The 13,122-nt window shown below is 41.5% G+C and overlaps 1 non-coding gene across 1 annotated transcript; it reads left to right on the top strand.

Moving 5' to 3' along the window:
- The first annotated feature begins 6,281 nt into the window (after positions 1-6,281).
- On the top strand, positions 6,282-6,402 carry LOC125461655 (U6atac minor spliceosomal RNA). The gene has a single exon (XR_007249528.1). It is a non-coding gene; the product is annotated as a U6atac minor spliceosomal RNA (small nuclear RNA).
- Positions 6,403-13,122: the final 6,720 nt, after the last annotated feature.

Here is a 13,122-nt window from a genome sequence, read left to right as displayed (position 1 = left end):
GTCCCTATTTCTTTGCCAGGTGACCCGGTTTAAAGTCCCACCTGCTCCAGAGATGTGAACACCAATTAGAAAAATATCATTTCTATTGGAGATGGGAAAAGTACCTCCAAAGCAGGAGACTGTCGCTGCTGTAGATAACATTTGACAGTGCGTGACACAACAATATGGACTTATGGTCTCACTGATTTTGTTGATCAGTCTACAAAATACTCAGATGAAAGAAAGCTTTAGAAACCAACTGTACACTGTCACCAAGCATGCTACACTTAAAGGCAGTAAGGACTGCAGATGCTGGAAGCCAAAGTCAATAAATGTGGAGCTGGAATAGCACAGCAGGTCAGACAGCATCCGAGGAGCAGGAAACTCAATATTTTGGGCCAAAACTCTTCATCAGGACTCGCAGAGGAGTAACAAGGGGGTTGCAGTGTGAGAGAGATTCATTGAGCTCTCTGTGGACAGAGGAGGAAAATTTCTTCAAGGTGAGCATCCTTAGAAGAGACTTTGCAGTATGGTTTTCAGTGACTTGGAGACAGTAAGAATTGCAGATGCTAAAGCCAAAATGATTAAATGTGGAGCTCAGAAAAGCACAACATGTCAGACAGCATCCGAGGAGCAGAGAAGTCAATGTTTCAGGCCAAAACCCTTCGTCAAGACCTGAGACATTGACTTTCCTGTTCCTCAGATGCTGCCTGACTGGCTGTGCTTTTCCATACTTCACTTAACATCTGTTATGTCTTAAATTAATCACACAATCTCCAAGTATATGCAGCCAATTTAGCTTGTCTTTTGCAAGCTTTCTGTGGAAAAAATTCCGTCAGTTCATTCCCCTGTTGTAACTCTATAGCATCTAGGCCTCTCAAGTGCCTATCCAATTTCCCTTTGAAATCCACTGTCATACCCCTGCCCCCGCTGGCTGCAAATGCAGGGCATTTTTAATCCTGCAGTAAAGGTTGTTCCTCACATTAGTTGATATTTCTTGCATAGTGTCTGAAATTTGTGTCCTCCGATCTTTGTGCTATCCGCTAATGAGAGCAGATTTTCTTTTTTGTACCTTATCAAAGCCGGTCATAGTCATGTATAACTCTGTCAAATCTCCTTTCAATCTTCTTTAGTGCAAGGAGAACAACCCTAACTTCTCTAAACAAACTTTGTAGCTGAAACCATTATCCTTGGAACTATTCTGGTAAATCTCCTCTGCATCCACTCAGGGACCTACAAATCATTCCTAAAGTGTGTGATCACAACTAGAAATAATACAGATGGTTTAATCAGAGCCTGTTAAACATTCAGCTTACCTTACCTGCTTTTATACCTATATTTACCAAGCCCAAGATAAAATATGCTTGCTAACTATTCTCTCATTGTGCCCTCCAATCCTCAAGAATTCAAGGACATGATCTGCCCAGATCCCTCTGTCCTTCCACGTTCTTTAGAACTATGGCTTTTAGTATATTTTGCCATGCTGTCTCCCATCTACCAAAGTGAATTATTTCAGAAAAGAGGCAGGTGATGCAATCTGTTACTTTTTTCTAAAAGCAAGGAAAACACAAGAGATTGGTGATTTCCATTATCGAGTGCAAAGACATCAATGGGATGTAGTGATGCTGATGTAAAATGTGTCATGAAAACGCCAGTGTCACATGATTGCGTAAAGAGAATTTGAAGAGAGCAGAAGCTCTAATAGGGTTTTTGGAGATTATGTGTTTGGAGAATTTTGGAGAATTTATAGAGAAGGCTTGTGTCCCTACCTCTGTGCCAGAGTTCAGGGTTTACGTTCAATCTCAGGATGTCAGTAAAAATGGAAGTGTGCCATGATGTATCCAAACAACCTAACGTGAAAGAAAACTAAGCTATAAATAAAGAATTCTTACAGAAAGTTCCCTGAGCTCAAGAAGCACAGTGGGAAATCAAAAGTGCTGTATCCCATTTACATGGCAAAATAATGAGCAAAATTATGTAGGAGGGTCAGGCTGAGCAGCCACTAGAGTTTGATGAAGAAGAAGCCCAGGTGCACCAAGATAATACAGAAGGATTCAGATAGAACTTTACACTTGGCTGGAGGTTGTGGGGGTGTATTTGGGGGTGTTTTTATGGGTGGCAGTCCAGGGAACATTCATTGCCACCTAATTGAGGACTGTTTTGGAGAAATGTCCTCAGCATTGGACTTCAGATCACTGTTGCCATATTCTCTCAATCAACAGGTCCACCATCTTCATCCAATCCTTTCAAATCATTTCACATGAAGATCACAATTTTACTAATACCCAATTAGCATAATCACTCCATATCTACAATTAGTGGACCGTGAACAGTGTAGTAAACAGTGAACACAGTGTTAGCCATTTCCCACTTGATTATTGTTGACAATGTCTTGTCATAGAAGCAGTTGTGCTTCTCCCTTCAGGCAGATCCTTTAGCTGCCAATTATACGTTACTTGGTCTTGCAGAGATGTCGTGTCTGTGGGGTATTGCGATAGGAGTTCAAAGGTTGGGTTGGTGGGGTGTTGCGAGACAGTCAGAGCATGCCATGAGTAAACAAATAACAATCTCCTAATCTCCCTCTGTAGCAAGTAAAGGAAGATTTTAACTGAGTGCTGAAAATTGGTTAAAAAGAGAATCAGGACAAAAGAACTTCCCTCAGCCTATAAAACTAATAATCCCAAAATCCTCTGTTCCACATCAGAGCTCCTGATGAAGGGTCTAGGCCCGAAATGTCAGCTTTTGTGCTCCTAAGATGCTGCTTGGCCTGCTGTGTTCATCCAGCTTCACACTTTGTTATCTTTCCATTGGAAAGGGATCTTTACAAATTAAACTTGTTGCAACTGAATGAGGGGATGGGTGAGTATAGGGAGGACCTAATTCATCCTCCTTATCTAAGGAACTTGGCAGTCATGGTATCACATCTGGAACCATAACAAATTAGGGAATCTTGATCTTAATAACCAACATACTTTACTGTAGATGACATTAGGGAAACTGTTTGCATTCCTTTCCTGAGTAGCCAAATCTTCAAGATTAAATCTAAACCATTCAGGAATGAAGTCAGAGAGCAGAGGGCAGATAAAATTTGGAACACATTCCAACAAATGGCTTTGGATGCTATTTGAAAGCTTTAAATTGTACCACCCGTTAGGAAAGTGCAACAAACTACTTCAGTGGTTTGCATGTGATAATTATCACATGAGAAGCATTATGTTGGAAAGAAAAAATTCCAGATTTGATTCAGTGTTGAGTCAGCTGATCTTTCCTAGCAAGAACCATTGGGATAATTAACGCATGTGATTTATTCAGAGAAAAAATAGCCGAAATTCAGCCCTTTTCAATGTCAAGTGAACTCAGCTGGATCATGTGAATAGATCACATGAAAGGAGATTCAATGGCTTATCATGAAAATGCACAAATCCGAAACATTTGGAAGTCTATGTATACCACGTCAACAGCTTTCCTTCATTAATCCTCTCTGTTGCTTCCTTAAAAGATTCCAGCAAGTTAGTTAAGCATAAAAACCAAAAGAACTGCGAATGCTGTAAATCAGGAACAACAACAAAGTTGCTGGAAAAGCTCAGAAGGTCTAGCAGCATCTGTCAAGGAGAAAACAGAGTTAAGGTTTCAGGTCCGGTGACCCTTTCTAGTTAAGCATGATTTTTCCTTGACAAATCCATGCTGTCTCTTCCAAATCAATCCACATTCTCCCATATACTCATAATTATATCTTAAATAATTGTTTCTGGAAGTTTCCTTACCACTAAGGTGAAACTGTCTGGTCTGTTATTGCCAAGCCAATCTTTACAACATTTTTGAACACTCCATCCCCAAATCCAGGAAAGACTGAAAGATTATTGCCTCTGAAATTTACGCTGTCATTTCCTTCAACATCCTTAGATGCATTGCATCCAATCCCAGTGCCTCATCAACTTTACTACCAACTGCATGCCCAATATATCCTCCTCATCAATTTTAAACACTTGTAGTGACTCAATTTCTTCCTCTGCTGACATAGCCTCAGCAGCTTCTGCTTCATACATTAAGACAGATAAAAAAAACTATGTAACACCTCAAATATTCATCTTGCCTCTAAGTTGGAATTTTATTTTTGGTCCCTAATTGGCCCTACTGTTCCTTTTGACACCCTTTTCTTATTTTAATGTGCTTGTGGAAGACTTTGAGATTTCCTGTTATGTTAATTGCAAGTCTTTTATAATAATCCCTCTTTGCTTCTTGTATTTGCTTTCTGACCTCCCTTCTGAAACTTTTTTATTATAACTGGTTTGGTTTATTACTGTATTTATTAGCTAATAATTGTCACAAGCGCAATTTTTCACTTTTAACTTAGTTCATATCTCCTGAGTTGTCCAGAGGGGTTCGGATTTCTTTGTCTTACTTTTATTATTTTGTGAGACAATACCTTGAGAATGCCCAAACCATCTCCTTTTTAACATTTATCAGATACTGTTTCTCTTCCCAACCTTTGCCTGGGTGGCACCATGGCCCAGTGCTTAGCTCTTCTGCCTCACAGCGCTAGGGACTCAGGTTTGATTCCACCCTCGTGCGACTGTCTATGTGGAGTTTGCACATTCTCCATGTGTCTGCAAGTGTTTCTTCCAAATGCTCTTGTTTCCTCTCACAGTCCAAAGATGTGCAGGTGGATTGGCTAGGAATGTGCAGGTGGGCTAGCCATGGAAATTAGCCATGAGTGGAAGGATCTTCAGAGTTTTGGTGTAGACTTGATGGGCCAAATGGCCTGTTTCCACACTGTAGGATTCTATGAACATTGTTCCTCTACACCTGATCTAACTCTGTTCTTGAAGTCCATGGTCCACAAATTGATTGACCGCCATCATTTTATATCGTCATCCTCAACCTTCCATTGTAATGATGATTGTACATTAATTGTTACTCCACAATTACTTGGTCTGCTTGGCCCACCTCATTAAAAAGAACTAGAGTTAAAAAATCTGTCTTTTCCTGTTGGACTGGTCACATACAATTGCAGAAAATCCTGCTGAACACAATCTAGGATTGTTTATCCTTCATTTACGCTCACATTACCACTATCCCAGTTTATATATGGGTAATTAAAGTCCTTTATGATAATTATGCTGATGTGTACACCTCTTTATAATTTTTTTGTATATTTGCACCCTTACATCCTTCCCACTGATTCACAAATCAATTCTTGATCCAGTATGTGTAAATTCTTTCTTTCCTGGTGCTAGTTAAGAAAGTTCTCTCCCACTCATTCAGGTGCTGGTGACAGTCTCTCCCCTCTCCTGGCCATCTGGCTGCAAGTAATTACCTCTGGGTTCTCCTCTCTCCTGCTTCTTGTTTTCAGGCTGTTTCAAGATGCCTTTCGCATTTAAGTAATCTGCTTGTGTTTGCTGATTAAGACTACACTAAGCTAATAAACCTGTGCTAAATTATTGGAGTTCTGTCAATCCCTAAAAAGTACCAGTCATCAAGAGAGAAAAATGAAACAGAAAGTATATAAAAGCTATTTTTAAAAATCAGCAACATTGAAGCAATGTGATATAAATCCTTGCACTGAAAGGAAAGTGCTCTTGTACCTTTTAAGATGTATATTATTTGACTGTAGAGTTTTTTTGCTGAACTGATGCCCTTTTTTAAATAAACTACTTTCATGAACAGGATAACCTAAGCTTATAATGTATCTATTTACATGCTTTCCACTCTGAGTCCAGAGTGGGTGTTAACTCTAGACATTGGGTAGCACATGAAATGTGAGGCAACACTAAGATTACTGTGAGTGGGGTAAAATTCCACACTGTTGGTGTCTGCCAGATTCCTTTTACATTTAGCTTCAATGAATATTTTAATATTGTGGCCTGAATGTATGATCACGTGGTCTGCAAGGTGGTATACATTTGTTATCAAAGGATATCTTGACTTTAAAAAAAAACGCAATACTTTTAGTGGAGCAATCTCTTTACAGTATTCAGAGTTTATAAACTATCTGTAAGGCGTTGTTTAATGGTTCATTTTCTTGCTCTCTTCTTCATGTTAATTATTTCTCATACATACATGATGGACATTTCCTATTGTTAAAGCTGTACTGCCAATGAACTTATTATATTTCTATGAGTTGCCATTCAATTCCAAATATGTGTAAAATTTATAAAATGGCAGTGACTAAGGTAATAGTTTTGTGAATTTTAATTAGTATAATAAAAGTGACTGCGGCAGTCAACATGGCACATTCACGCAATGGATGATAAAATGGTATTGTGACTGGTTGTTATGAAGCCTTATGTTTGCTTTACTGTGTATTGTGTGAAACCTGAGAAGGTAAGCACTCTCTTTGATTAAGATAGAAAGGAAATTAATGGACTTGCTAACACACAGATGATTGTTGGTGCAAGCTGTCTTACACAATGATAATTCTGTACATTAGAACAGAACAGTGTTTTGCTTCATTTAGCGCAAATTCAAAGGCTGCAGGCCATTTGTGGTTTTTGCATCTAAGGTCAGAATTTGATGGCAGTGGTTTTGGATGCAGGAGTTATTCAATCATGCAAGATGACCTCAGGCCAGGATCTACTTCCCACTACATCTTTCTATTCATTTCACGGCATGTGGATGTCGCTGGCTGGCCAGCATTTCTTGCCCATCCCAAGTTGCCCTTAAGAAGATGGTGATAAGCTGCATTCTTGAACTGCTGCATTCCTGCTGCTGTGAGTTGACCCACAATGCTATTAGGGAGAGAATTCCAGGATTTTGACCCAGCGACAGTGAAGGAACATTGACATAGTCCAAGTCAGGTTGGTGAGTGACTTGGAAGGGAACTTGGAGATGGTGGTATTCCCTTTTATCTGCTGCCCTTGTTCTCCTGGATGGAATAGGTCATGGGTTTGGAAGGTGCTGTCTGAGAATCTTTGATGAATTTCTGCAGTATATCTTGTAGATAGTACACAATGCTGCTCCTGAGCGTCGGTGGAGGAGGGAGTGAATGCTTGTGGGATGCAGTGCCAATCAAGCGGGCTGCTTTATTCTGGATGGTGTCAAGATACTTGAGTGTTGTTGGGGCTGTACTCATCCAGGCCAGTTGGAGTACTCCATCACACTCCCAACTTGTGCTTTGTACATGTTAGACAGGCTTTGAGGAGCCACGAGATGAGTTACTCACTACAGTATTCCCAGCTTCTAGCCTGCTGTCGTAACCACTCTGTTAATGTGGTGAGTCCAGATGAGATTCTGGTCAATGGTAACCTCCAAGATGTTGATAGTGGGGGATTCAGTGATGGTAACACCATTGAATGCCAAGGGCCGGTGGTTAGATTGTCTCTTATTAGTGATGGTCATAGCCTGACATTTGTGTGGTGTGAATGTCACTTGCCACTTGTCAGCCCAAGCCTGGATATTGACTGATCTTGTTGCATGTGAACATGGACTGCCCAATTATGTCCAGGGAAGGAAGGCTGGCACATGGACCTCCTGCTCCAATGCTAACTGAAGTTATTAAGCCAGCAAATAAAACTACTTAAGGATCACAACCCACTGCCACTGGTAGCGGTGAGGAGTACCACACAGAAAGTTTGAAAAGCAGTGTTGGTTTATTTGGGGGTTCCTGGGGTGGATGTGGGAGGTCCCTCATTCAATATCACTCAATGCTTAATTGAAAGACTTGGCATTGGGAAGAGGGTTGAGCCAGAGTTAGCTATCTTCTGTCCTTTCAACCATCAGATGGCTAACATTGCAAAACACTTGCTAATAAAAATTACTATTTTCACTTGTCGCCTTCTCATGGGACTATGGTTTCAATTAATGCAACACTATGGTTTCACTGATGGTAAAGATACTTCCAGTTTGTGTTTACTCTCACAAAGAAGAGTGTTTTACTGCTTTGACGCCAAGGTGGTTGGCTTCGAGGCATGTTTCGAATTTTTCTTTCCAATAACCAATTTAAGCCAAACAAAATATTTGCAAGAAGGAAATGAGATATTAGGCCTAAGTGTAAAAGTAAGCAACAATTACAAGGTCAGCTTGATTGTGTGATATGATGAAAGGGTCAGAGGAAGTCACTGGTACAACATTATATCATTTTCATAAGCTTTACTGGCCTAAAATCTATTTATTAATGTTAAAGAGTCAATTGATTATTTAGTTCACATTTTAAAATATTTATTTGGCTAACAGGCATAGAATAAAATGGCAGAAAAATTACTCAAGCAATCTGGTTGCATCTTTGAGAGTTAATGTTATGAACATATGAAAAAGGACAGGAGTAGTCCCCCTTGGCCCTTCCAATGAGGACATGTCTGATCTGATTACTCCATATTCCTGCTTACCCAGAATAGTAATAGTAATCAGAATAGTGGTCAACAGTGACAACTGTGAGAGTGATGTGAACTTCTCTTAGCTTTGGCATGGTCTGTCAGGGATATCTTCTGACAGAGGTTTTCCAGCTTGCTTAGTTTCGTACTTATTGCAAGCATTGCAGTGGTTGATGTGGTCAATGATTTCACTATTCATGTTTGGCCAGTACAGCATATCTTTTGCTTTCCTTCGACTTAAATCAACAACAAATAAAGGCTTCATTGATCCAATTTCTCCTCATATCACAAATCTGCCTTTCCAGAAATCAGTGTGGTGAACATTTGTTGAACACTAAATGGCAACTATATCTTTTCTTAGGTAAGTACAACAAAATTGCATACAACTGTTGTCTTATTGAGGCCATGAACAGCTGCTGTAAGACATCCTCGTTCCTATATTTGAACCCCTTACAATGAAGTACACTGTACCGTTTGCCCTCCTAACTGCTTGCTGCACCTGCATGCATGTTTTTATTGAATGGTGTACAAAGATGATGTAGGGCAGCATAGTGACCCTGTGGTTAGCACTGCCGCCTCACAGTGCCAAGGACCTAGGTTCGATTCAACCCTCTGTGTGGAGTTTGCATATTCTCCTCCTGTTTGGGTGAGTTTCCTTTGCGTGGTCTGGATTCCTCCCACAGTCCAAGGGTGTACAGGTTATGTGGATTGGCTGTGCCAAATTGCCTGTAGTATCGAGGGGATGTGTAGGTTAAGCGGATTAGCCATTGGAAATGCTGAGTTACACGAGTAGGATAGTGGGGCGGGATGCTCTTTGATGGGTTAGTGTGGGCTTGGTAGGCCAAATGGCCTATTTCCACACCATAGAGTATGTATGATTCTCTAACAACACTCTTTGTACCTTAACACTTCCCAATCCATACTGTTTAAATAATTCTCTGCTTTCCTGCTGTTTTCTACCAAAGTGGGTAACTTCACACTTGTCCACATTATGGTGCATCTATCATGCATTGGCCCACTCACTCAATTTGTCTAAATTGCCTTGAATCCTCTATATGAGGTCAACAAATTTGTCATCAGCAAATTTGCAATGATCATTAATGATTCCTCCTCCAAATGACTGCAAAATATTCTGAATATTTAGGGCTGAAGCAATGATCATTGTGGTAAACCACTAGTCATGGCCTTTCAATCCGAAAAGAACTCAGGCATACACAGGTAACAAGGTGGAGAGCTGGATGAACACAGCAGGCCAAACTAGTATTTGAGAAACAAATGAATGCACTGCAACAGTCATGCATTCCATTCAGGTCCAAAAGTACAACAGGAAAAATGATTCAAACATGGCTAACAGAATCAATTAAGGATAAGATTAGAGCTATTTGTGAGAAAAAGTAGGAAGCCTGAGGACTGACAGCAGTTTATAATTTAGCAAAGGAGGACTGGGACATTGGGAGAGAATGAGAATAAACTTACAAGGAACATAAAAGTGGACTAAGATCTTCTGTAAGTAAAAAGAAAAAGATTAGTGAAGACAGATGTGGAGCCCGCAGTGTGTGAAATGAAATGCAAAACAAATAAGCCGCAGAACAATTAAATATTTACTGTAGTTCTGTCTTCACAGAGGAAGTCACAAATAACTTCCCAAGAATGCCAGGGATCCAAGGGTCTGTTGGGAATATAATTTGAAGGAAATTAGCGTGAGTGAAGAAAAGAAGTGCTGGAGAAATTAATAGGACCGAAAGCTAATAAATCCCTAGGACCTGATAATCTATGCCCCAGGGTCCTAAAAGTGGTGGTCATGCCGTAACTTAATGAGTTGGTTGTTATCTTTCAAAATTCTGTAGATTCTGGAATATTTTCAGCAGATTTTAGTGTGGCAAATGTAACCCCACTATTTAAGAATGGAGGGAAGGAGAAAACAGGGAATTACAGACCAGATAGCCTAACATCAATAGGAGGTAAATGCTAGGTATGAGGTAACAGGATACTTTGAAAATATGAATGAGATCATACAAGGCTGACTCAGTTTATGAATTAAAATGATGTTTGATAGCTAGATGAATACAGCAGGCCAAGCAGCGTCAGAGGAGCAGAAAAGTTGACGTTTTGGGTCTAGACCCTTCTTCAGAAATGGGGGAGGGGAAGGGGGATCTGAAATAAACAGCGAGAGGGGTGGTAGATAGAAGATGGATAGAGAGAAGATAGGTGGAGAGGAGACAGACAGGTCAAAGAGGCAGGGATAGAGCCAGTAAAGGTGAGTGTAGGCCGGGAGGTAGGGACGAGATAGGTCAGCCCAGGGTGGATGGACAGGTCAAGGGAGCAGGATGAGGTTAGTAGGTAGGAGGTGGGTATGGGGCTTGAGGTGGGATGAGGGGACAGGTGAGAGGAAGGACAGGTCAGGGACAAGTTGGGCTGTTTCTGGGATGGGGTGGGGGGAGGGGAAAGTTTGAAGCTTGTGTAGTCCACATTGATACCATTGGGCTACAGGGTTCCCAAGCAGAATATGAGGTGCTGTTCTGCAATCTTCGAGTGGCATCATTGTGGCACTGTAGGAGGCCCAGGATGGACTTGTCGTCTGAGGAATGGGCGGGGGAGTTGAAATGGTTCGCCACTGAGAAGTGCAGTTGTTTAGTGTGAACCGAGCCTGGGTGTTCTGCAAAGCGGTCCCCAAGCCACCGTTTGATTTCCCCGATGTAGAGGAGGCCACAACGGGGACAGCAAATGCAGTATATCACATTAGCAGATGTGCAGGTGAACATCTGCTTGATGTGGAAAGCCTTCTTGGGGCCTGAGATAGGGGTGAGGGAGGAGGTGTGGGGGCAGGTGTAGCACTTCCTGCAGTTGCAGGGAAAAGTGCCAGGTGTGGTGGGGCTGGAGTGGAGTGCAGAGTGGACAAGGGAGGACCAGAGAGAGTGGTCCCTCCAGGAAGCAGATAAGGGTGGGGAGGGAGAAAGTCTTTGGTCGTGGGCTCAGATTGCAGATGGCAGGAGTGTCGGAGGATGATGCGTTGGATCCGAAGGTTGGTGGAGAGGTACGAGGGGGATTCTGTTTTGGTTATTATTGCATGGAGGGCGTGTGAGGGATGAGTTGTGTGAATTGCATGGGAGCTTGTCCTTGCCGCCCTAACCTGTCCTTCCTCCCACCTATGATCTCCTCCCATCTCAAGCCCCATACCCATCTCCTACCTACTAACCTCATCCTGCCCCCTTGACCTGTCTGTCCTTCCAGGCCTGACGTATCTCCTCCCTACCTCCCCCACTATGCTCACCTCTACTGGCTCCATCCCCACCTCTTTGACCCACCTGTCTCCTCTCCACCTATCTTCTCCTCTATCCATCTTCTATCTGCCTCCCCCTCTCTCATTTCTGAAGAAGGGTCTAGACCCAAAACGGCAGCTTTCCTGCTCCTCTGATGCTGCTTGGCCTGCTGTGTTCATCTAGCTATCAAACATGATCTTGTTTCATAAATCTGAGTTGGCCTTGTCTGATCTTGTTCATATTTTCAAAGTGTCCTGTTATCTCATACCTAGCATTTACCTTCTACTAATGATGTTCTGTGGCTTATTTGTTTTGCATTTCCTTACACACACTGCGGGCTCCACATCTGTCTTCACTAATCTTTTTCTTTTTACTTACAGAAGATCTTAGTCCACTTTTATGATCCTTGTAAGTTTATTCTCATTCTCTATTTTGTCTTCATACCCAACCTCCTAGTCCTCCTTTGCTAAATTATAAACTGCTGTCAGTCCTCAGGCTTCCTACTTTTTCTCACAAATTACTTGTCTTTAGCTCTGGTCTTATTCCTTCATTGATTTTGTTCGCCATGTTCGAACCGTTTTTCCTGCTATACTTTTGGACCTGAATGGAGTGCATGACTGTTGCAGTGCATTCATTTGTTTCTCAAATACTAGTTATTACCTATCTGCTGTTGTGCCTTTTAATTAAAAACCATAAGACCATGAGGAACAGAAATTAGGCAATTCAGCCCATTGAATTTAATCTGCCACTCAATCATGGCTGATAAGTTTCTCAAACCCATTCTCCTGCTTTCTCCCCATAACCCTTGATCCCCTTGACAAACAAGAACCTCTGTATTTCTGTCTTAAATATACTCAATGACTTGGACTCCACAGCCTTCTGTGGCAATGAATTCTATAGATTCACCACCCTCTGGCTAAAGAAACATCTCCTTATCTCCGTTCTGAAAGGTTTTCCCTTTACTCTAAGGCTGTCCCCTCAGGCCTTAATTTCTCCTACCAATGGAAACATCTTCCCAATTTTCACTCTGTCCAGGTCATTCAGTGTTCTGTTAAGTTTCAATTAGAATTCCCTCTTCTCTGTCTAAACTCCATTGAGTATAGAGCCAGTGCTCAAACATGCCTCATATGTTAAGCTTTTCATTCCTAGGACTGTTCTCGTGAACCTCCTCTGAATCCACTACGGGGTCATTACATCTTTGCTGAGATATGGGACCCTAAACTACACACAATACTTCAAATGTGGCCTGACCAGAGCCTTATCAATCCTCAGACTTACATCCCCGCTTTTATATTCAAGTCCTCTCAAAATAAATGCCAAAGTTGCATTTGCCTTCCTAACTACTGACTCAACCTGAGAGTGTGCCTTGAGAGAATTCTGACCTAGAACTTCCAAGTCTCTTTGCACTTCAGACGTCTGAATTTTCTCCCCATTTAGAAAATAGTCTATGCTTCTATTCTTCTTACCAACATGCATGACCTCACACTTTCCCGCATTGTACTTCATCTGCCACTTTTTTGCCCATTCTCCTAACCTGTCCAAATCCTTCTGCACCCTCAAGAAAACCTGTCCCT

This window comes from Stegostoma tigrinum, chromosome 19 (assembly GCF_030684315.1).
Source record: "Stegostoma tigrinum isolate sSteTig4 chromosome 19, sSteTig4.hap1, whole genome shotgun sequence".
Taxonomy (NCBI): Eukaryota; Metazoa; Chordata; class Chondrichthyes; order Orectolobiformes; family Stegostomatidae; genus Stegostoma; species Stegostoma tigrinum.
Note: the sequence above shows the minus strand (reverse complement) of the source record. Positions and strands in the feature narration are given on the sequence as shown.